We start from the raw sequence: 25,936 nt of genomic DNA on the forward strand, positions 1-25,936 counted from the left end.
ATTTCTGTTTACGCATATTGCCCAAGGTAAATATACCTGGGGTGCTATGCAGGATGCGCCGAGTTTGGCGAAACTCGGGATCTTCACGAGCTCTGGCGACACCCCAAGATGAAAGCACGAATGGTACCGAGACACAGTTTATCTTTCGACAAGCGTCCAGTTTCATTGGTTTATCTAGATTCACTCTGGCTGGCTATCGTTCCTTGGGCGTTGCCTTCTGGGCGGTCGACAAACTGGGGCTCACGTGATCATACCGTCGTGTTTGGATCTGACTGCTGGTACGATCTGTTGGGAACTCGGCGCTGACGCCCGTGGTTGTACCTGGGTCGCAAGCCCCAAGGGTAGCGTTGGCCTGGCGGCCTGGGGTACAACTCGAAGCATCCGAAGGTCCCGGCAAAGCATGAGTCGACTGGTAACAACGAAACAACTTGTTTATTTTAACATCGCAAAGAGTTGGCGGTCAGGTTTGACCGAAGTAGAGAGACGGGAGAGCACTTCACTCAACTGAAGAAATCGGAGCCCTCCTTTTGGCGTCCGGGGGCAGCTGTTTTTATACTCTCGCAGTTGAGGGCAAGAAGGAACCCCTCAAAAGACGAGCACGTGAATGTACAATGGGCTAATGGTGACGCACACTGTCGTAGCGATCTCGTAGCACCCTGTCGTGGCGCTGCGCACGATCTCGTAGCACCCTGTCGTGGCGCTGCGCACGATCTCGTAGCACCCTGTCGTGGCGCTGCCGGTCGGACACAATGACTGTAATGAGATCCCTGCTTTGGCATCGCCTGTTTCGGGCCCAATAACTGGAATGAGATCCCTGCTTTGGCATCGCCTGTTTCGGGCACAATGACTGGAACGAGATCCCTGCTTTGGCATCGCCTGTTTCGGGCCCAATAACTGGAATGAGATCCCTGCTTTGGCATCGCCTGTTTCGGGCACAATGACTGGAATGCGAGGAGGATCCCTAGGCGGTCGCATCGCCGCAGACGCGCCTGGAAACACCTGGCGATGAGTGTTGCGGCGACGACGATCGGGCCAAAATGTCTGCCGCCCCGCCGCAGTCGCGCCGGCAAAACCACGTGTCGCAGGCGAAACGCAACAGACCGCCCCGCCGGGGGAAGGAGATCCCGATGGACAGGGGACTGCATCCGCTGTCCGGAGGGATGTCGCTCGATGATGCTCATAACCGAAGTCGGGCGTCCCTTGACGTTTCTTGAGCGCAGCGCACAGAGAAGGCCTCGTTCTCTCGTTCAGGTTCGCACGGGACACTGCAAAGTGACTTCGGGAGAGTTCACATTTTTGTTCTCGTTCCCGGCAAGCGTTAGAACTACGCTGAAAACTCAACCGCTCAGTCAGCAAGCACGGCACAACCCTCACTAAGCCCTGCCAGGCTCTTTCCCCTTTTTATACCACTGCCTAGTTCCTTACAGTAGTCTAGCATCACTCAGAACGCGTCCACAAATTGAAAAATTGCACTAGAAAGCATATCATCACTTTGAAACACTAAACAAAAGCAATATGTTAAAAAAAATCCTGCCTCAGGAAGAAAAACATCAGTAACAAACAATTTTGAGGCTGATTCCTACGTTAGGGGCTTCGACTTAAGCCATCGGCGTTACCGTTGAGACTCCCCTTTTTGTAACGCACCTCAAAGGAATATTGTTGTAAAGCGAGGCTCCAGCGCAGGAGGCGGCCATTTTTGGGAGAGATGGTCTGCAGCCATTGGAGAGGGCAGTGATCCGTCTCAATGATAAACCTCGAGCCGGCTAGATAGCATGACAATTTCTGAACGGCCCACACGAGACACGCACACTCTTTCTCGGTGGCGCTATACGCCTGCTCACGACTGGTCAGCTTACGACTAGCATACAGGACGGGGTGTTCTACTTCTCCATTTTCCCGTTGGCACAGTACAACGCCCATGCCTCGCTCACTAGCATCGCACTGAACAATGAACCCTTTTGTATAGTCTGGCGATCGTAGCACAGGCTGGCTTGTTAGGGCACTCTTTAGGGCGCTAAAAGCTCTTTCCTTTGTCTCGTCCCAGACGACTGTTTGAGGCTCTGTTTTTCTTAGAGCATCCGTCAGGGGAGCCGCGATATCAGAGTACCTAGGGATGTACCTCTGATAGTAGCCGGCGACACCCAAGAACGACCGAATATCGGTCTTGGTGCGCGGTTGCGGAAAGTCTCGCACAGCGGCCACTTTTATTTCAGAGGGGCGGCGACGACCCTGACCAATCATGTGACCGAGGTAGACAACCTCGGCCTGTGCTAACTGGCACTTAGGAGCCTTGACTGTCAAGCCCGCTTCGCGCAGGCGGGTTAGCACTGCCCGCAAGTGTGTCATATGCTCAGACCAGGATGCGGAGAATATCGCTACGTCGTCTAGATACGGTAAAGCGAATTCTTGCTGTCCCCGCAACACTTTATCCATGAGACTTGAAAAACAGTACGGCGCGTTCTTCAAACCAAAACTCAACACTTTAGGACGGAATGTTCCCATTGGTGAAATGAACGCCGCATACCTACCAGCCTCTTCTGTAAGTGGAACCTGCCAATAACCCCTGACAAGATCTAGGGTGGAAATAAACTGAGCGCTACTAACTTTCTCAAGGCGCTCCTCGATGTTAGGGATCGGATAAATTTGATCCTTAGTGATGGAATTAAGCCTGCGGTAGTCGACGCAAGGACGAGGTTCCTTGCCCGGTACCTCAACTAAAATCAAAGGGGAGGTATAATCACTCTCACCTGCCTCAATAACACCGAGCTGTAGCATTTTCTTTACCTCAGCCTCCATAATATCGCTCTGGCGGGGTGACACCCGATACGCCTTGGATCGTACTGGCTCTGGGGAGGTAAGTTCTATATCATGAGTAAGTACCGAAGTCCTACCAGGCCTCTCAGAGAACAGACCTTGAAACTCTTGTAATAGCTGGTGTAGTTCGGTTTTCTGCTCAGGCGACAGCGGTGCTTTACTGATAAGGTCACTAATGACTTGACCGGTGTCTTCCCTGTTCGTCACTGAGCCTAGTCCCGGAAGCTCGACCGGAAGCTCTTCAGGAACGTTTACCATCATGCACACCACTGCTTCCCTTTGTCTATAAGGTTTGAGCAGATTACAGTGGTAAACTTGCTGTGCTTTCCGCTTTCCTGGCAGACTTACCACGTAGTTAACGTCCGACAGTTTCTGAACAATTCGTGCTGGGCCCTCCCACTGCACGTCTAGTTTGTTGTTTAGCGATGTGCGCAATATCATGACCTCATCGCCAACCTCAAAACGACGGGCCCTGGCTGTCCGATCATAATAAACCTTGGCCCTCTGCTGGGCCTTTGCCATTGCTTCACCTGACAACTCCTGTGCCCTTCTTAAGCGTTCGAGGAGCTTAAGTACGTACTCCACCACGACTGGGTCGTCGCCCCTACCTTCCCATGATTCTCGAAGCATGCGAAGCGGAGATCGAAGCGAGCGACCGTACACCAGTTCAGCTGGCGAAAACCCCGTAGCCGCATGCGGCGCGGTCCGTAAAGCAAACATCACCCCAGGCAGACACAGCTCCCAGTCAGTTTGATGTTCAAAACACAAAGCTCTCAACACGCGCTTCATGACGGAGTGGAGCTTCTCAACGGAATTCGACTGTGGGTGGTACACTGAGCTGTGTAACAGCTTTACCCCACAGCTTTCGAGAAAAGTTGTCGTCAAAGCGCTAGTAAACACTGTGCCCTGATCTGATTGAATTTCTGCAGGAAAACCAACTCGCGCAAATATGGACAGTAGTGCATTGACTATCTCCACTGAGCTGAGTTCTTTAAGCGGCACTGCTTCAGGGAACTTTGTCGCTGGGCAGATCACAGTCAAAATGTGTCTGTACCCCGTGGCTGTTACCGGCAGAGGTCCCACAGTATCAATAACGAGCCGTCTAAAAGGCTCCGTAATGATAGGTACCAATTTCAACGGCGCCCTCGATTTGTCCCCTGGTTTGCCCACCCGCTGACAAGTGTCACATGTCCTCACGAAATGGTCTGCGTCCCGAAAACACCCTGGCCAATAGTACTCTTGCAAGAGACGGTCCTTAGTTTTCTTAACTCCTAGGTGTCCGGACCACGAACCCCCGTGCGACAAGCGCAACAGATCCTGACGATAGCATTGAGGCACGACCAGTTGATCGAACTCCACTCCTCGGCGGTCTAGATACTTCCGGTACAGGACTCCACCTCTTTCCACAAAACGCGCAGTTTTCCTGGCGATACCTTCTTTGACATTGCAGCGCACGTTTTCCAGGCTGCCATCCTTTTTTTGCTCGGCTATCAAAGCCGACCGGCTGACTCTTAGCAACCTATCAAGTCCGTCTGACGTAGGCGCGATGAGCAAATCTGTAGATAGCTCTTCTAACTTTCCCATGTCGGGCGGTTCCTCTCCAGTATCTGGCGCCTTCAACGCTACAGACTCAATTTTATTCAGTTCGGGCGTGCTCTGAATATCAGCTTGCTGCGCCTCTGACCCTTTTTCGTTGTTTGATAACGTCGGCCCCGCAACTACCGCCTTTGCAGCGAGCTCCCGAACCTTCGATCTGGTTAAGGCCTGAACACTAGCTTCACCAAACAAAAGCCCCTTCTCGCGCAGGAGGTGATCGGACCTGTTTGAAAATAGGTACGGGTACTGGGGTGGCAGCATAGATGACACTGCGGCCTCCGTCTCAAGCGCTCCGAAAGGTCCTTCAATAAGCACTTTTGCTACCGGCAGACACACGCTATGAGCTTCCACGGCTTGCTTGATCCATGCGCACTCGCCCGTGAACATATGGGGTTCTACGTAAGATGGGTGAACTACATCCATCGTAGCTGCGGAATCGCGAAGCACTCGGCACTCTTTCCCGTTCACGAGGAGGTCTCGCATGTAAGGCTCGAGAAGCTTCATGTTCTCGTCCGTGCTGCCTATTGAAAAAAACACAACTTGTGGTGTTGTTTCCGGACACTGCGCCGAAAAGTGACCCGGCTTCTGGCACGTATAACAAACGCCCGCTCGCCTCATCTCGAACCGCTTTCTGCGTTCGGCTTCGGCTGCCGTCTCTTTACGTTTGGTCGGATTGCTTTCACTCGCATCCTCACTACGCGTGTCCCCCTTAAATCTCATGGGCGTGAACCTTGGCCTCTCAGACTTGGAGCCAAATTCACCCTTTTGACCGTCCTTAGCTCCGCGAGCTCGACGCGTCACAAACTCCTCGGCTAGCTCAGCGGCTCTAGCCACCGTACAAACGTCTGGCCTATCCAAGACCCAGTATCGCACGTTCTCCGGTAACCGACTATAAAATTGTTCTAGCCCGAAGCACTGCAGAACTTTATCGTGGTCACCAAACGCTTTCTCTTCTTTGAGCCACTCCTGCATGTTCGACATAAGCCTATACGCAAACTCTGTATATGACTCACTTTTGCCTTTCTCATTTTCCCGAAACTTCCGACGGAACGCCTCCGCAGACAGCCGGTACTTTTTTAGCAGACTCGATTTTACTTTGTCGAAATCCTCTGCCTCCTCTCTATCCAAGCGAGCGACTACGTCGGCCGCCTCGCCGGGTAACAAAGTGAGCAAGCGCTGTGGCCACGTTTCCCGAGAGAACCCCTGCTTCTCGCACGTTCGCTCAAAGTTAACCAGGAACAAACCAATGTCCTCTCCAAGCTTAAACGGCCGCATCAGGTCAGTCATTTTGAACAATACTCGTTCTCCTGCACCGTGTGCCTGACTTCCATTACGAGCGCGTTCCATTTCTACCTCAAGACGCTTCATTTCCAAAGCGTGTTGACGGTCACGCTCTTGTTGCTCTCGCTCTTTCTGTTCTTTACGTTCACGCTCTTCTTTTTCTTTTGCAATCTCCCTCTCTTCAATAGTCTCAAGGCATTCCGACAGCTCGTCATCCTCAGCCTCTAACTCAAGAATAGCCTTTAGCAGTTCTGGTTTTCTGAGTTTGTCTGAGACATCCAGACCCAACTCTCTTGCAAGCTCCAACAATTTCGGTTTGCGCAACGACTTCAAATCCATGGCTGCTCTGAATGCTGCTTTCTCTACTGCTTACTATTGTCTTGCCGCAAACTAACCCGGCAGCAACGACAACCACAATTACCAGCTCTGTTTCTGACACTAACAAAAGCCTGGCAAAGCTCAGAAGAAGAAAGTCCCGCACTCACCAAACCTCGCAGGCAGGAATTCCGCGCAGTCGTTCCGCTGCAGGCAACCAGTCGTCACACAGGGCTCGTTGCACTGCTCCCGGATCGTCGTTGAGCTGCTCAGCATACTGTCAACTGCATCTCTTTGCTGCTGGCCTCCGTTGTCGCGATCTCGCCGCTGGCAGACCGTTGTTTGAAGTCGTAGGCGATCTCACCGCTGCCAACCAGATGTTTGGATCTGACTGCTGGTACGATCTGTTGGGAACTCGGCGCTGACGCCCGTGGTTGTACCTGGGTCGCAAGCCCCAAGGGTAGCGTTGGCCTGGCGGCCTGGGGTACAACTCGAAGCATCCGAAGGTCCCGGCAAAGCATGAGTCGACTGGTAACAACGAAACAACTTGTTTATTTTAACATCGCAAAGAGTTGGCGGTCAGGTTTGACCGAAGTAGAGAGACGGGAGAGCACTTCACTCAACTGAAGAAATCGGAGCCCTCCTTTTGGCGTCCGGGGGCAGCTGTTTTTATACTCTCGCAGTTGAGGGCAAGAAGGAACCCCTCAAAAGACGAGCACGTGAATGTACAATGGGCTAATGGTGACGCACACTGTCGTAGCGATCTCGTAGCACCCTGTCGTGGCGCTGCGCACGATCTCGTAGCACCCTGTCGTGGCGCTGCGCACGATCTCGTAGCACCCTGTCGTGGCGCTGCCGGTCGGACACAATGACTGTAATGAGATCCCTGCTTTGGCATCGCCTGTTTCGGGCCCAATAACTGGAATGAGATCCCTGCTTTGGCATCGCCTGTTTCGGGCACAATGACTGGAACGAGATCCCTGCTTTGGCATCGCCTGTTTCGGGCCCAATAACTGGAATGAGATCCCTGCTTTGGCATCGCCTGTTTCGGGCACAATGACTGGAATGCGAGGAGGATCCCTAGGCGGTCGCATCGCCGCAGACGCGCCTGGAAACACCTGGCGATGAGTGTTGCGGCGACGACGATCGGGCCAAAATGTCTGCCGCCCCGCCGCAGTCGCGCCGGCAAAACCACGTGTCGCAGGCGAAACGCAACAGTCGGTGCATGATCGTGCCTTCTTTCACTTGTTTGTCGTTCCACCGAGTGCATTACATGCACAAGCGAGTTATAAAACAAACGCATTTAGTACAATATTATTAGTTAGTTTAACGTGGTTTAGAAGCATTTTAAAGCTTACAACGTGTACACTGAATGTGCATTAGACTAATTTGTAATTTAGTACGCTTCGCATTATACCGCGAGGGAACGCTGTGGTGGCGTCATCACATCCATTCACCGGGCGAGCATGGCGGCTAAACATCGAACAGGCCCAGTGTAAACAAACTCGTACAACGAGCTTGCAGTGCGCGACTTAGTGATCAGGCTCGACGATGACCACTATTTCTTGGATAGTTCTGTTCCTCCGTCAGCAATCTTTCCGTGCACCCCGTAAGACTCCCAATAGCTTCGGCGATTTTACAGATCGCAACGCGCACCTACTGTTCACGACGCAGTGCTGAAGAAACAACTTGTCCGGTGTTGCTTCTGCGAGTGCGCCGAGTTCCTCCAATCTGCGTAACTGCGAGCGTCACGAACATTACATAGTGTGGGCAAAAGGCAGACAGCCTATATAGCTACGATGCGACAAGGAGGTGGTAGCGACGATAGATCTCGCTACCAACACAGTGAAGGAGACATCGACAAACTGCAGATAAGTATATTTCTTCTGTTTCATATTTAGCATAATAAGAGTGCACGGATTAAGTCACTTTCGTAGTAACGAACTGAATGTCCAGCAGTTTAAAGAAGGCAGTGAGAACCAATGAGTGTTTGTGCTTTTACATGCAAGTGGGCCCGCGAAAATATGGAAAAGATGAAGGTAACCTTCACTAACTTGGTGAGAGAACAGAAATTCATGAGTGACATTAAGCCCGCAGAGTCTACGGAAGAGTATCTTTATGCAAGTGAAATATCAATAGCAGGTACTGATATAAAGCAGGAAACTTATGCAAAAATTTCATGGGTTGAACAACACACGGAAAGCATTACCGAATCGTGATCGCCAATTACCGATATCCTTGAAAAAAAGTTTAGAATCATTCCATTTTACCGGTTATGCAATATGGGACATAAACCTGGAGGTTAACAAAGGAACTTGAGAAGTCGAGGACTGTGGAGAAAGCGAAGTAACAAAAATTGTTAGAGATAGCATTAAGACAGGAATACAGTGGCGTAGTAAACCGTGGGAACTGATATGCTAGCTGAGATTAAGAAAAAAAAATGGAATCGGCAGGCAGGCCCTGCATGTCTTCAATCACTTGTTGCCAATTCATAACAGGTGATTACATAAGCATGACAGAATGGATGTCAAGGAGAGAGAACTACAGCCGAGGATAGCAGAAAATTGCGTAATGGGACAAAAATATGATGTTTGTAGGCATAGGATGCAATCAGCTCGTATAAGACGGGATTGTAGGGTGAGGCATTTGTTCTGCAGTGAACAAAAATAGGTTTGTGGTGCCGACAGCAGAGACTCGTGAAGGTGCGGGGCCACCTCAGCTGCTGGCACACTAATCAACATGACAATTGGCTCTGAAAAAGAAAACCCCAGTGATGAAAAATAAAGCAACGTTGTCCCGACACATTGTTTTATTATGCATACTACATAAAGGTTTCCACAGTTAAGGGCACTTAGTACTAATAGTGCAACGAGCACTTTTCTTTGTAAATAATGGTTTGTATGCGGCTGATTCATTCCAATACACTTTTTTTGCAGCAAAACATTCTGCTGCTGGAGGCACTCAACTGCCTGGTGGCAGTAGGCGAGCGCCAGGCACGTGCTCTTGAGTGTGTGGCAGAGGTCCAAAGGGCTGCTCTGCAACAGTACTATCGGTGCCCTCACTGCTCTCCTGTTGAAACCACAAAAGGCACCTTATAAAGGAGCTTTCAGTTTAATATTTTGTTTATTATTCAAGAACAAGAATAAAATTATTGCAGTAAACATTGTGCTGTGCATATTAGGAGACTTGTAACATGCACTTGGTGTCCCTTCAAAATAGGCAAAAACGTAAGACAACCTGTGCCACTCTTGGACCATGTAAATAAAAAATACACTAATGCAGCATACACATTGTGCTGTTTGTTCTTTCTATGTGCAAGAATACAGTGTGTGTTGATTAGCCACAAGATGAACGGTGTGTGTAATTCACAATGAAGACAGGAAACAGCAGGACCTTAATAATGCTATCACCTATAGACTGTGCATATGACTGCAACACTCCCCGATTCAAATGTGCCATTACATGCATGTTCGATACCACATATTCTTTATCATTGTCTTATAATTGCATGTACTATATTTCACACATCTTAAGCCCTTCCATAGCACACTTCTGATGTATCCATTTCATAGGCCAAATAATTGTACACTTTGTCCTTTTGTGTTGTATGAAAAGCAGCATCCTTTACAGACGGATAAAACTTCAGAAGACAAGAGGGGCCCCGCCCAGATGACCAAAGCGCAGCAGCTGATTGCCTCCACGTCTAAAGAAATAGTCCCTCTCCAACGAGCAGGTATTAGTCTGTCCGGCGGCACGATGTTAGTCTAGAGTGCGTGCCCATTGGTGCAAGCATGTGTTCACCTGCCTTAAAGTGCAGATTCCACAGCCTCCTAAAGTTGCATCCCACTATAGAAACACGTAATGCCTTGCACCAGTTGCATAGACTTCTGCAACTTGATAGCACACAATGATCAGGAGCAGAAATCTATAAAGGCATCCCAGCAAAGCTGGCTGGCCACACTTCCATTATGAGGGGCTGTAAAAAGGTCTCGCCAAATATTCCCATGACGTTCTTGAAAAAGAGGTGGTGTTTGGCACTTCTTTAGAATCAAAAACAGATTACAGTGAATGTTGTGTAGCACGTCAAAACAAACTGAGCTTGGTTATCTGCACAGCATGTAATGGGAGGTTGTGCTTCACATAGGATACAAACTGCTCTGTCCAGTACAATTTTGAGGCCGGTATGGCACCTATTATGTCAACAGCGTCAATATACAAATTACACTTTTCACAGGCCATTGATTTCACCATTATTTTTGTATGATGGTTCTTTCAATCAGTGCTTGTATTACATGAGCAGGTGGATTTGAAAGCAAAGCTTTGTTTGCAAACCTTCCGACTTCCATAATTGTGTGGCAAGGCACTGGCATGTTGTCGAATAGCTCACACTTCCTCGGTCCTGCACTAAAGAAGCCGAATGCTATATTTGAAGTTGGATCGCACAACAATTCAACGGCACACAGAGAAGAGTAACACACACAGCAGAGCATTCTGCTGTGTATTTTTCTTCTTTGTGTCCCATCGAATTGTTGTGCAATTAAACTTCAAGCTTCCATACCAATACACCCAGTCTTCAATCTCACCAATGCTCTAGTTATTAGGCCACAATGGTGCACATCTTTGAAATTTCCTAACACAAATTAGCTCTCCAAAAAATCACAAGTGTTAAATTTTGCAGCACAGGTGTATGTACGCACGTGCCATATTCTTTACCACTAAACTCACAGGAATCAAAGGGGCAAGCATTAACCAGCCTTGCTGCTGCCGTTACCATTATCATCATGACACCAATGGAAAGACAGTGTCACGTTTCAGCAAAGGGAGAGCCGAAGGGAAAGGTGTGACATTGAGGGCTTACAATAAAAATAACGGTTACGAGACATGTTCAATGCCAATATATGCTGCATGTCGCTCATCCTACTTTAGCACTGCGGCGAGCATTTACTCGTTTGAGCATATCACGTTTTGTGTAATCATTGCTCTAAAGCTGTACAAATGGTCTATTTGCTCGGCAATTTTGATTTTTATCATGGTGGGTTAAAGACCCACTTTTCATTGGCATCTGCACCACATTTCTCCCGATATGTAGTTTTGCCTTGGTGGTTCATGACATCTTCAAGTACCGAGAGTTCTGCAGAGCATTGGATGTGCGTTGCTCTACAGCTTAAGAATTAGAGCCCCATTATGAGACGAAAATATACAATTTATCCATCCAGAATAACGCCGCCCCCCCAAAAAAAGAAGATACACTGAACCTCTGGCACATGCATCGACAGTGAACAGAGCAAACAATCTGAAGTATTCTCTTCATGCAAGCCAACACACTAAGATTCTCAATGCATTTTCATTTCGCCACACATGCATAGGCACAACCGGCTTGGTGCAACATCCACATCTCGCGCTGCAACAAATTGCTCAATGCCTCGCTGTTTCATAGTGCGGCCGATAGATTACGCATAACCAAAATTCAGCATTGTGCATACTAAGTAACTTCACCAATGAAGAACCCCAAGTTCTTTATGGGATTAGGATTCATAGGTTACTTCACACAATTTGTGATATCCATTTATCTATTTGTACTTAATTAACCTCTTTCCCAAGAAAATGAGCCATTTGGAAGGCACCCTGACAGACAAGTAGTACAATCGGCAAAAAGTCATCAACCAGCGAAAAAGTTAGTATCATAAGCAGCCGCATGTGAGATGTCGCTAACACAAAATTTAAGTCGGCTACAGAGAAGTGACAAATTTGGCAATATGGCGTGTCTAAACATTGCTTCAATGTTAATCACAGTAACGCTGACACTGAAGGCGCCTTAATTCCTACGTACGTTCCGTCGACACACCCGACTACGTTCGTAATGTTCCCACGAAGTAGGAAGCATTCTTCTATATATGCCCGCTCAGCCGCAGTATTCTGGAAAGCTAGCCACCGCTTACGCACTGCCGCATCGATAAGCGCGTGAGACACATCTCTGACACAGTGGCTAACAGTAGTTTGATGGCGTCCAATGCAACGCTCGGCGCCGACGCTTCCCTGAAAACTCCCAGTCCCGTAGAAACGGAAGGCACAGATGGCTTGCTCTACGACGGTGAGCGAATGAAGCCCGCCACGCTGTCTCCGCAGACGAGAGTCTTCGCCTTGCTCGTCACACAGCCAGCGCACGGATGTCTTCGACAGGCGAAAATGACGCTGAAACTCCCCGTCGGTCATGTAGGTGAACGGGTCCGGACGGTCATACTGCCGCTTGATGCCGCTGGATGCAATGAAACAGGCTGCTGCTGCCGCCGCCATGTTCCCGAGTTGAACTCGGAGGGGGTTTCGCGATGTACGAGTTTAGCACGAGTTCGCCTGTCAATCAAAACCAGAGGTCACGCCCCCCGCGAGGCGTGTAACTCTTGTGCGCGCACCCACTACAGTTGGGCCACGCCCAACTTATCTTCCGGCAACAGCGACGCGGTGTCGAGCTGAGAGGCATCAACAATCTTGACCGCCGACATAAAACACGCACAACGCACTGTCATCGGTGATGTACTGAGCACCACTATCAAAAACAAAGCGTTGACTTTCGCTGGCTTATGCACACATCTTCTCGGGCTGAGATGGCCCCACAACACGGTTTCATTGCCTGCATTGTGGCGCGTAGCACACACTAAATAATTATCGGCACGTCACTGTAGCTGCTTGCAAGGCGTCGATGCGCCGAGGGGGACGACGATGCTGAGGAGTGCGTATTGCAGCAGTCGTTTGAGATGGCTGCTCTGTCATCGGTGATGAAACGGAGCCACAGCGTCGTAAACACGATCAGCGTCCGAGAATCACTCGCTCTCCTAGACCCAGTGCAATGGCATTTCTTCATCACAAGCACTGCGCACTCAACAGTTCCAACACCTTTCTCCGTTCGAAGTCTGATTTCATAACTGCACACAAGAGCCCTCACCTGCCAAAATGCGAGTGCTGCGGTGTCGTTATATGTATACGATATCCATCTGCGATCGCTGCTGGCTCCAGCAGAGGTAATCCGCAAGCAACTTCGACTGCACAACACACTCATATACTGCGTACATGCGCTCAGAGGCAACTTCACTGGGCAAGCGATGACAAGCGATGAATTGTGTCGCTGGGAAGCACGCACTTTTCGCAAAGTATCGCAGAGGCTTCGCGCACAAAGATAAACTGGTACATTTTCACTGAACTGCGTCACTACGCTCTCTAAAGTAACATGCCGCCATTTTGCAGAGACAGCCGTTGTGTCGTTTTTAGTTGGTAAAGCGGGGGCCTTAATAGCCAAGTGAAGCGCCTGCGATGAACAGCCATACCGCGGCGCTGCGTGTCTATAGAGAAAGAGTATCCATGACCTTCCATGGAACATGACGGACTTTATTGAGAATAGCACTGCAGCGCCCCTAGGCGACTTATCACCGTATGAACGCCCTCGTGCGTGCGACCCGCTTCAATGTACCGCTTCTAAGCTTTCGCCTCACTGTCGCCACTCGCGGCAAGAAGTGCAAAATTTAATAATTTGCTCGATCTCCGTTTGTCATCACAAATTTCTAGCATTGAAAACGAAAAACAGATACCTAAAGAAATAAAAATGTTCGTTATTTTATTTGTTGTATTTTAACGTATTCGTTTGAGTGGAAGTGTAGGTGCAAAAATGCACCGCATGTACCCTGTTCGCATTCGACGTAGGAAAGAAAGATAGCACCAGAAAGAGGAGGCACGCCCTTGACGCGCCCGGGAAAGGCGTGGCAAGCGGCTCACGGCAAGTGTGCAGACAGACAGCGGGACAGTCACGGAATCGCTAGGTTGCGATAATCCGTTGATAACAATACGCGGCGCTGGCGCGTTTCGTTGTGCAGCCTTCTGCGCTTGAAACGTGGAAGCAGTGTGCCGCGCAGGGTGCGCTCATGTTGTCATACGCGGCTTTTTGTCTACATATTTTTTTGCCTGCAGCTTCGGCGCGTTTCACGCTATCTCCGTTCACTGACTGCCGTCGAGCAAACTCGGGTAAAACTCGGGTGAACGAGAAACTCGGCGCATCCTGCATAGCACCCCTGGTAGCGAAGCTTCCATAGGAGCCCATACGTTCAAAACATGGCGGTCCATCGGCGGTCCATGGGGCTTAGCGCCATCTGTATGTGGTGGGAACACTTCTGGCGGAGGAAAAAATAATGTGACGCCATGTCCGTTAAAAGCAGAAGTGACGTCATTTTGTTTTCGAAGGCGCGAAATTTGTTTTGTTGTTCTTCCTTTGGAGCTATATATTCAAATGCCCCGCCATTCGACTTGATGGGCGTTTCGAGCTTTCAGCGTGGAAAGCGATGCAGGAAAAGGCCAGCCGTACGGTTGTCGAAATCGCATCCCTGCACAGAACATACTTTCTTTGGAGGCCGACGAAAGCTTTAGGTGTAGAGTGCTGATCCTATTGCTGGATGCCAAGCCCGTCGGGCAGCGCAGTCGTACGAAAACAACTACACAATTATCTGGCGGTCGTAACTCACTACTTTTGACTGAACAGATTAAGAAGCAATGAAGCTACCCGCATCACCAAATTCAGACAAACTTCGACAAGCAAGAAAGCACAAACTGTGAGGGGGGCGTATTTCAACAGGTGATACGAGTGCGCCTTTCTGCCCATTTCAAGACGTGCATTGCATTGCGAGTGATAGTGGCGTCAACGCCCCCTGTAGCGATGGGCGCTGAAAAGAAATGCATTTGTTAATAATAATAAAATTAAACTTGTATTTTGTTAACTCGTCACGAACATATAAAATTGACTAGGAACTTTATTTTCGTTGAATGAATCTAACTGTGTCTCGTTTGAATTAAAAAACGCGTTTTTCTTTCCCAATGTTTGTTCCCTCCAAACCTAGTCGCGCTTCAATCGCTGCTCCCATAACCCCCCATGCTGATGTCGGTGACAATCTGTACTGAACCGCTTTTCGCCCGAAGCTTCGCGACCTATATCAATGGACCTTGTATTGCCTACAAAGAAACCTGATTCTCGCAGCTGCCAAAACGTCAGTCACACTTGCAGTACTTGTGCACTTATTAGTGCCTCTAGTACAGTCGTCAGCGCTCTTGTCTATAGCTCTCGAACACCGGGATTAGCACTGGACGGGCACCATCTACCGATAACACCTAGTTCGAGATATCTTAATTCAGAGCATGCGCAGCCACACTGAGTGGGTAGCACTGCATTGTTGTTTTTTTGCTTTGCCTAAGCTTCAACAGCTGCAATCGCCTGCGTTTGCCGGTGAAGGCGCCTCAGAATCGAGGAGCAAAAGCGAAAATAACGCACAGCGATACTTTCAGAGAAACACGCTCCGAGAGGTGTTATCTGTGCTTTTTCGGCGCCTTCGCGGGCAATCGCCGGCGATTGCAGCTGTTGAGGTCTAGGTAATCCGCAAGACGATAAATATTAGGGTAGTTCCGTCAACAGCACGGCACATGCTTAGATGCAAGACATGTAGAACAGAGCGTTATCGGCACACGGCGTCGGCAGAATCCAAAGCACGGTGTTCGACACGTTAACACAAATGTGCTGACTACTGTACGTATACCTCATTGCTTACTTATAGCGCAAAACTGTGGAAACTACGCAAGGAGTTCAGTCATCAAAATGTGCTACTGCGCGCGTTCCGGGGTAGAGCGACTTAGGCATCTAGCTCTAAATGAAACGGGCACTTTGACAACTTTTTGTGAATATTATTTTCTCGCGCTTTTTTTTCTGGCTAATTGAAAATTTTCCTGAAATAACTTTTCGGGACGTCTCTCGGGCGTCATACCAAATTCGCGAGATTGCATGCCGCACCGCGATCCTATCGGCTGGTGCATGCTTCGTCGTTGGAACACATGCAGCATGAGCCCGAGCTGCTTGCGTAACGCAAATCGAATTCTCGGGTTTCACGTGCCAAAACCACGATTTGATTACGAGCTACGTCGTAGTGGGTGACTCCGGAATAATTTTGACCACCAGGGAATCTTTAACGTGCCCCCAGAGCACGGGACACGTTTTTTTTTTTTTTGCATTTCGCCCCCGTCGAAATGCGGCCGCCGTGGCGGGGATTTAATGCCGCGACCTCGAAACGCAATGAGAAAAGTAGCAGTTTCGTCCAAAAGGCGGAGCACCGATTGCGATAGCAAATTAGTAGATAGCTATACGAAGCAGTGATTGTAGTTTTATCGGTCGTATGAACTTCTAAACGTTCGCTTACTAGGTAAACTAACAATGATATAATGTGTAAGCGAGACTAAACGAAGACGTAGAAAGGACAAAAGCGTGGCAGTTTGGGCGAGTTGGTATGTGATGACATTTTTAGGCTTGTATAGCGCAGCTCAGAAAGAGCAAAAATGAAGGTGGAAGAGGTAATCAAAAGGAACGAAGAACGAGTGAGCTGACTCTGTTCTCAGTTCCTTCTCATCACCCCTTCCACCTTCCTTTTAGCTATTTCTGAGCGGCGCTGCAAGCCAAAAAAAAAAAAAAATAAACGTAGAAAGAAACAGACGCACAGAGACAGCGCTGTCTATGTGTGTCTGTTTCTTCCTACGAGATCGCTCAGTCGCGCTTACAAATTCTATCATGTAGTCAAACCAACTAAATTAACAAGCACGGTGTCACGCGCGGAGAGGTAAAGATGAGCACATCTCACTCGATGAGCGCGGAAACTCGCTTTTAAGATGCTGGAGGGAGAAATCGTAGCAGCAGCAGCGATCGAATTGACCTTAGCACGAGAATGACCTTCGAGTGACCTTCAACGAGAATGAACGTCGAAAGCGCAGCGCATACGAAGCTACCGGCACTCTGCAAACGGGCACTCTGCAAACATCGCAGATCGCTTTGAAAATGAGGCCCGCGCAGGCTCGCACTTTGGCCATGGAGTAATATAGAAAAATTAGAGGACGCTTAAGCTTTCGACTTGAAGAGTGCAACGCGATAGCGTTATCGCAACCCGTTCGCACCGCCCACTCATTAGCTCGGCATGCTCAAGTGACACAAATACGAAACGTGCGCCTGAGCAAGCGGAACGAACCAAAGAACTCGGTGTCTCGGAGGGAGAAACGATCTACGCGAGCCAAACGTCGTGATCAGCACGGACAGCCGGGCCGCGACGCGCCAAGAAGGCGGACGCGATCACGGGGCTGACGCCTCGATGGTATCGACCTCTAGAAGCGGGCGAATGGCGCGCCTGCTGTCGGAGCGGCACCGTACATTGCGAGTAAGGGGTCTTCTGTGTTTACCGAAAGATGGCTCTGCGTGCGCGAAAAGCGCAGAAGAAAACGGAAACGTACTTCGCTACGCGTTTACGTGCGACTTCTGTAATTTACATGCTCATAATTACCGATATACCCTTTATAACTTTCTACGGCATGTTTCTAAGGCAACACCGCATTCACTAGAGGCGCTTTTGTCCCGCTTTGAAGCAACGAACTCATGGCTGAGTGGTTAAAGCGGCAGTGGAACCACCCGAGTGGCTCCCAAGAGTAGAGCCGTTGGTAGCATTGCGCGAATTTTGATTAGACTGACCCAGCACAATGCTGGTTGACTATGTGCACATTCGGCAAATGTATGTTCTACTTTTGTATTCGTTATGGTGACTGTTGTCTCTTGTGAAACTATGTACCACAGCCAGGCAATAAAGAAAAAGAACCCATGGCTGAGTGGTAGCGTCTCCGTCTCACACTCCAGAGACCCTGGTTCGATTCCTACCCAGCCGATCCTGCAAGTTGTTTTTATTTATGAACTGCCTTCTGGGATTTTTCGCTTACGGCCAACGCCGCCGACAACGACTTTTCTGCGACACGATTTCCTTAACGCTATCGCGTTAAAGTACTCTGACTGCAGCTGGTCACCTCTATGCATTTCCTATGCTGCCAGGAGCAATATGGTAAAAGCACCTACCCGTGTGCAACAGGGCCATGACAGTAACCTAAAGGGATTGAGTGAAGCGAAATTACTGAAACAATAGGTTGTGAAGTCTTTGTTTGAGGTCTACTTGGGCATGCGATGAGTATTTGAAGCGAAAGTTTGGTGTTCGTTTACACTACCATCACAAAACAGTTTTTGTGATTCATGCTTGGGTTTCAGACTGTTGCATATTCAGTTGACACACTTTTCTTGATTATCTCTTTAAGCTGTGACATGTAGCCTCTACGAGAAGTTTTTAAATAACGCGGAATGTAAACGAGTTCACAACCCGTAATTCCCAACACTTGGAACATGTCTAGTTGTCAACATCGCTGTGTACTAGGACACAGGGTAGCCCTACTGTTAATTTCAGCAGGCGCCTCGACACGCGGGAGACACGCACTTTGCTTGGTTGCAACAACGACGAAGTCATGTAATTGCATCGTCATGCTTCGCTCAATCGGCTCCACAAGCGAGCGCGCACAGCGTTCCGCCTTTCGCTACTGACACGAATATTGTGTGAGCAAGCATGCACTATAGCGTTCCTGCTGAGCGGCGCTGTGCGTGCCGCATCTAGGTGCATGCATCGGTGTGAGCGCAAGGGAGAGCAAGTTTCCTGCTACCAGAATACTTTTCATCTGGTCATGAAACTACCACGAAAGCTTCACCTAGGGACAGACGGTGGCACCAGAGGCGCTGGCGTAATGTAAGGTGAGCAATCTGCCGCTCCAGATGGCCGGGCCGCGCTATCAAATAAATCTTTCACGAGGGAAGGCGCCTCTCCGACATTTACTTCAGTATGTTTGTAGAGGGATCATTTTGTTGAAATTATGGCGAAATAATTTATTATGCGATGCGTTTTTGGTTAAATTGTACACGGCAGCATTTTATGATTGATGTCGCCCTACTCACCCCCTAGTAGCTTTCCTTTCACAATCTCTTTCTTTCGGCTGTATGTATTTGCACTTTACCTTGTTAGTTGGATAAGTCGGTTATATAAGGCGAGCTAGTTCAGTTTGCTGGTTAGTTATTAGCTAATAAGTTAGTATGTTAATTATGTTTTTTTTACTTATTATGGTTAGCTAGGTTATTAGGGAATAGTATTCATACGGCATGAGCCGGGCGAGGAGAATAGGAAGAAGACGTTAGCTGGTGCAGCCTCGGGACGCCATCTTGACTTCACCATGAATTTCGTCCCTTAAGTAAAACCAGTTCAACATTAACCGTAATAGTTTTGTGGTGGAGGTGCGGGGTACTTCGACCAAGACGACGGAGCTAGCTAGTGCCACGCCGGAGCCGACGCCTCGCTCGACTGCCTCCAACGCCACTTGAGATCCCGATGTCCCACAGCGGCGACCAACAGCCTTCTCTGGCTGCTCCAGTGCGAACAACCGGCGCCTGGATGCATCAGATGGAGCCCCGCTTTTTCTCAGGAAAATTCGGCGAGGACGTGGAGTAGTGGCTCACCCACTACAAGCGTGTGAGCAAGTACAACGGCTGGAACTACACGGCTCAGCTCGACAATGTGGTTCTGTTCCTCATAGACACTGCGCTAGTGTGGTTAGAGAACCATGAAGACACATTTACAACGTGGGACAGCTTCGCTACTCACCTCACAGAGTGGTTTGGCGATTCCACCACGAAAAGGAAGCGGGCGGAGCAGACATTGCTTCAGCGCGCTCAAGTCCCAGGTGAGACCTGTACTACGTACATAGAGGCGATCCTGAAGCTTTGAAAAACGGTCAATCCTCGAATGTCCGAAGAGGGCAAGGTTGGACACCTTCTCAAAGGCATAGCTGAGGATGTTTACAATTATTTAATCGGAAAGGAGAGTCTCGCCTCGGTCGCCGACCTCATCAAGCATTGCCGCACATTTGACTCCTTGAAGCTGCGCCGTATCACGCCAAAGTTCGGCAGGTTTGCAAATGTCCCAACGGTGGCAAGAGTTCACGAAAGCGACAACTACAGTTTTCAATTTGACCTTGCGGCAACTAGAAGACAAATTGTCCGCGAAGAACTTGAACGACACACCAAAGGGGCGGATGTCGAACAGCTTGGTTGCGCTTCCAACCAACCTCAAGAACATGCAAATGCTGTGTCCGCATTGTCTGCCATGCCAGGCGTTGCAGACTGTCGAGTTGATCGGCTGCGACATCACCGATGTACCTTTCCCGACGACATGACGCACGATCAACGAACTCATCGAGCTACCACCACGAATCGGAATTCGGAAGATCGCGTTTGTTATTCGCAGCGTCCCAGGGTTGACCCCGAGGCTTACAACGCCGGTCGCGCATCGCCTGTGTGTTACAGCTGTGGCGCCTCAGGACACATTGCTCGTTTTTGTCGCCGGCGCCAACAGACAACATATGGCCCACCATGCGCCAAGTTGGCCTAATTTTGAACGTGACAGTTATGAGGACCATTGGCGGACAGACCCTGATACTGCAAACACCACGGGTGCGCCACCCCTGAATACCTTCCGTCAATATAGTAGGAGTGGCTCGCTAGCTTCAGACCACAGCCTTACGCCCCCAAAAAGTCGCCAACGCCGTTCACCGTCACCACGGTGACGTGCTACGTCACCACCGCCGTCGGGAAACAAGTCGGCGCGGCCGCTGGAGGTAAGGTCGCCGGACAGTCTGTGTCTCTGCGAAATACTCCTCTGCCAATTATGACGGTGAAGAACAAAGTGCGTGTGTTAATTGATAGTATACCTGCAACAGCATTAGTGAATACTGATGCTACCGTTTCCGTTATGAGTGTGACTTTCAAAGAGAGGCTGGGTCGGAAAGTTACGTTCCCTTTGGAATGATGGTGTGACGTTTCGTGTGGTCAGTGGGGAGTGCCTAGTTCCCCATGGTATTTGTGTTGCAAGTGTTTTACTCGGAGGAGAAGATCTTTAAACAGAATTTCTCATACTATAGCTGTGAACTCATGATGTGATTCTCGGGATTGACTTTCTTCAGGATTGTGGTGCATCCGTTAACTGTGGAACAGGCGAAATTACTTGGAATAGCGCGCTTCTCGCCACCCTTGCAGACACATCCTTACCAGTGAAAAAGCTATTGTGTTGTTTCGAACGATTTCCCGCTACCGTCTTGGTCGCTGTCACGTATCCCTGTCACTTTCGCTGCTGCCGACCTTTCATCGTTTGACGCGCAAGTGCAGCCACTTAAGTCGAGCTGCGCAAAGAAAAATTTACTTGTACCACGGTCTGTAGGAGAGTAGTGAATGGCGCCTCAAATATGTGGGCTTTCAATTGTTCTTGCGTCCTTTCCTGCTGTTCTTCCGCGTGACATGAAGCTCGCTGAATTTGACAAGATTACTTGCAGTTCCATTACAGTTCTAAGCGAGGAGGAGCAGTCTCATACTAGCGATCCCCACCGAAGCACTTCTGAAGCGCAGATCCTACGGATGATCAACAAGGCGCTGACCTCACATGAGCGGCACGCTCTCACACAAGTTTTGTGGGCACATCGTTCTGTGTTCGATTTCACACAAGGCAACAAGCAGGCTTCACTCCCGCGTTCTCGTGCTCGCCACAGAATTGACACCGGATCTGCGCACCCCATTCGGCAAAAGCCTTACCACGTTTCTTCAACAGAGAGGACAGTTATTGCTGAACAGATGAAAGACATGCTGCGGAAAAGTTGTTCAAGAGTCCTCTAGTCCGTGGGCAGCACCATTAATATTAGTAAAGAAGAAGGATGGAACTTGGCAGTTTTGCGTTGATTACCCGAAACTGAATGCGGTCACCAAAAAGGATGTGTATCCGCTTCCTAGAATTGATGATGTCATCGACATCATCAATTCTAGGCCTACCCGCCGTGGTTGCTCAGTGGCTATGGTGTTGGGCTGCTGAGCACGAGGTCGCGGGATCGAATCCTGGCCACGGCGGCCGCATTTCGATGGGGGCGAAATGCGAAAACACCCGTGTGCTTAGATTTAGGCGCACGTTAAAGAACCCCAGGTGGTCAAAAATTTCCGGAGTCCTCCACTACGGCGCGCCTCATAATCAGAAAGTGGTTTTGGCACGTAAAACCCCAAATATTATTATTATTATTAATTCTAGGCCTAGATCATCAATTCTAGGCCGCTGCCTACTTTTCATCACTGGATTTGCGATCACGGTATTGGCAGATACCCATGCACCCTGACGATAAGGAGAAAACGGCCTTCGTGACACCAGACGGTCTTTATGAATTTACGGTTATGCCGTTCGGCCTTTGTAACGCGCCAGCAATATTCGAACGATTCATGGATACTATCCTCCGAGGACTTAAATGGCAAATTTGTTTGTGCTACCTTGATGATGTGGTGATTTTTGGCAGCACATTGAGTGAGCATAACAGCCGTCTCAGTCTTGTTCTGGATTGTGTCAAACAAGCCGGCTTGATCCTAAATTCCAAGAAATGTTGTTTCGGGGATAACGAGACGTTAGTACTTGGGCATCTGGTCGACAAAAACGGTGTGAGGCCAGATCCACGGAAGATTGAGGCAGTCAGCTCCTTCGAAGCACCGAAGTCAGTGCGGGAGTTGAGGAGTTTCTTGGGCCTGTGCTCGTATTTTCGTCGCTTCGTCCCAAGATTCGCCGACGTAGTGCACCCGCTAACATGCCTTCTCCATAAAGCCGTCCCTTTCAACTGGACATCGGCTTGCGACGACGCGTACCGCCAGCTAAAATTTATACTAACGTCAGGGCCCATATTGCGTCACTTCGATGCATCCGCACCTGCGCAAGTGCACGCTGATGCCAGTGGCATCGGCATCGGTGCCGTACTAGTGCAACGTCATCAAGGAGCTGAACACGTTGTGGCTTATGCTAGTCGCTCTCTGACTAAGGCGGAACGCAATTACACTGTGACCGAGCAAGAATGCTTGGCAGCTGTTTTCGCTGTCCACAAATTTCGGCGCTATATCTACGGACGCCCGTTCACTATCGTTACTGACCACCACGTGTTATGCTGGTTGGCGAATCTCCGTGACCCGAGTTGACGACTGGCACGTTGGGCTCTTCGACTGCAGGAGTACGACTTCGTTATTTCCTACAAGTCCGGGCGTCGCCACGCAGATGCTGACTGTCTCTCCCGCCTTCCTCTGACGACGACAGAGTGTGACGAAGACAATTTTCATTACTGTTTTGCTCTCATTACTTCCACATTCCCAGACTCGATGACCTTTAAAGCAGAGCAGGAAAGTGGTATTAGTTTGGAACCTCTATTTGAATCCGCATCGCGTCCTGGAGCCACCGGTCAGTTTTGTGCCCGTGACGGCCTGCTTTACAAGACCAATTCGGCTAAAGACACCCGATTCCTTCTGGTGGTGCCGCAGAGTCTGCGAACGGACATACTGAGAGCCATGCACGACGATGTGACCTCTGGCCATGTAGGATTCATCAGAACCTTGAACCGGACACAGGAGCGTTTTTACTGGCCCAGAATGCGGGACACAGTCAAGCACTACGTCGCCAGTTGCGAACAATGTCAACGCTACAAGCGCCCTACGACCGCTCCACCAGGTCTTCTCCAACCTCTGCCGCCACCTCGCCTGCCATTTCAATAAGTGGGTATCGATCTTCTGGGCCCATTTCCCCGGTCATCTAACGACAACCGATGGGTGGTCGTATGTGTCGACGATCTGACCCGTTACGCGGAAACGGCGGCCGTACCATCTTCAACAGCTGCGTCCGTTGCAACGTTTTTGCTTCGATTCATTATTCTTCGACATGGTCCCCCCCGTGTCACCATCAGCGATCGTGATCGTCAGTTCGTTACGGACGCCGTAGAAGAACTGATTCGTCTCTGCAGTTCGCAGTTCCGTCATTCAACGCCTTATCACCCTCAAACATGTGGGCTTGTAGAACGTACGAACAGAACTTTAACTAACATGCTGGCCATGTGCGTATCTTCCGATCACAAGGACTGGGATGACGTACTCCCCTTCATCACCTATGATTATAATACTGCAAAGAATGAGACGACCGATTACAGTCCTTTACTACCGTTTGACTTTCACAGGGAGTACTCTGTTCATAAGACGCTTTGTCTTGCCGAAGAATCCTGGCGTATCGCTCGTCTTCGTACTGTGGCATCGCAACACCGATCGAAAGAGCGCTATGACAGCCGACACCAGTCTCTCTCGTACGCTAAAGGAGACTTTGTGTGGTTGTGGACTCCGGAACGTAAACGTGGCTTATGCGAAATTTTTACCCCAGTACACGGGCCCATTCGTCATTGTAGATCGCTTGAGTGACTTGACGTACGTGGGGGCACGCTGGACGTCCGCTGGTCGTCGGTGAAGCCGGACCCAGTTAGTACATGTTGCCCGTCTTAAGCGGTTTCACCCTACGCTTTCCGAGTGATTTAGACTTGCCCAGCGGGCTTCATCTGGCAACCGGGGATTGCTACGGCATGAGCCGGGGGAGGAGAAGAGGAAGAAGACGTTAGCTGGTGCAGCCTCGGGACGCGATCTTGACTTCACCATCAATCTCGTCCCTTAAATAAAGCCAGTTCACCATTAACCGTAATAGTTAACAATATTATTATTTCAGTTAGATAAGTTACTTAATCAATTGGTTAGCTATGTTGTTATGCAAAAAAGAGGTGAGGCGTGCAGACAGGACAAGACTAGAGAAGTGGACAAAACGAACGCTGGCTACCGGCGGTCGGTTTATAGTCGGCGTTCGTGTTGTCCACTTCTCTACTCTTGTGTCCTGTCAGCACGCCTCCACTTCTTTTTTGCATAATGAATCCTTAGCGACTAGCTCAGGTTTCTGTCGTTCTAGCTATGTTATATTGGTTATTTTTTTATTTCTTTTATTTGAGCATCAGACGAAAGCAAAGCCTGATGCAGGGACAGAAGCTAAAGGCTGATGGAGCCTGATGAGGCCTCTGACCCTAAACAGTCTACAGCAGTTACAGATACAACACAGATCTTAGAAACAAAGGAAATAAAGTAAAAGAAACGCAGCATTTGACACCTGTACACAAACGTAGTGCATATACTGTTGCACACAAATGACACATACCAAATCATACAATGATACATAATAGGATAATACAATGGTACATAATGATACAATGATACAATACAATGATACATAATAGGACGCTAAGCAATTTACTTGAATTACTCAGCTCAAACAGCTGTTGTACAAAAACATACAAATAAAATATAATTGTCAGTGAAACTGAATAATGTTGCTTGAAACGACACAAAAGTAAGATAAGAGCAATTTCTAGAGTCATTTTGTGTTATATAGAGTTTTATGTATCCTTTGTGAGAAGACAGTAAAATATAAAAAAACACTTCAATTTTGGCTATAGTTAAATTGGCGAGATAACAATGGCTCCCTAAGTTGGCTTTTAAATGCTTTTAATTTGCATTCAAAGTTTAGCTTACCTTCAAATTTGTTTAAGATCGCAGGTATTTGATACGCCATTGTTTGCCTTCCATAATTTGTTCGGATTTTTGGTGTTCGGTGTTTTCGGCGCCTCAAAAGGTATTCAGCATTTTCAGAGTCCATAATTCCGCATAGTTTCTTCTGATGGATTACTTGCAGCGCTTTTAAATAATGTTACTGGTCTGCCTTTAGGATGCCGTGTTTCTAAAACAGTGGAGCGGTTCTTAAGTCCTGTGCATTACCACAGTCAGATTCAAAACAGCACATAATTTTCTTCTGCAAAGTAATTAGTTTAGTATAATTGTATTGCGTAGTAGTGCCCCAAACCATTAAGCCATAGGTTCATTTGGAATAAAAAAGTGAATAATGTTCTTTTTTAGCCAGAGCGGTTTGAGCGCAGATATCCTATATAGACATCCAACTGTGCGGGCGAGATCTACACTTAGGTTTCTGACGTGCACTGACCAGCTCAAGTCTTCCTGAAACCAAACCCGGAGAAATTTTTGTGTCTGAACTTGTTTTATAAGGGTGTTTTCAAATTTCACGTTAAGTTTGTGGTGTAGAGGTTTGTTGGGAGGACGAAAAATAACATATGTTGTTTTTGAGGCATTTAA

The 25,936-nt window shown here is 48.8% G+C and overlaps 1 protein-coding gene across 2 annotated transcripts in view; it reads left to right on the forward strand.

The window, feature by feature from the left end:
• The window catches only part of LOC142578059 (uncharacterized), an 85,526-nt gene that overhangs the window by 2,464 nt on the left and 57,126 nt on the right, over window positions 1-25,936 (forward strand). The gene's annotated exons all lie outside the window — the stretch shown is intronic.

The sequence above is a fragment of the Dermacentor variabilis genome, chromosome 4 (assembly GCF_050947875.1).
Source record: "Dermacentor variabilis isolate Ectoservices chromosome 4, ASM5094787v1, whole genome shotgun sequence".
Classification (NCBI taxonomy): Eukaryota; Metazoa; Arthropoda; class Arachnida; order Ixodida; family Ixodidae; genus Dermacentor; species Dermacentor variabilis.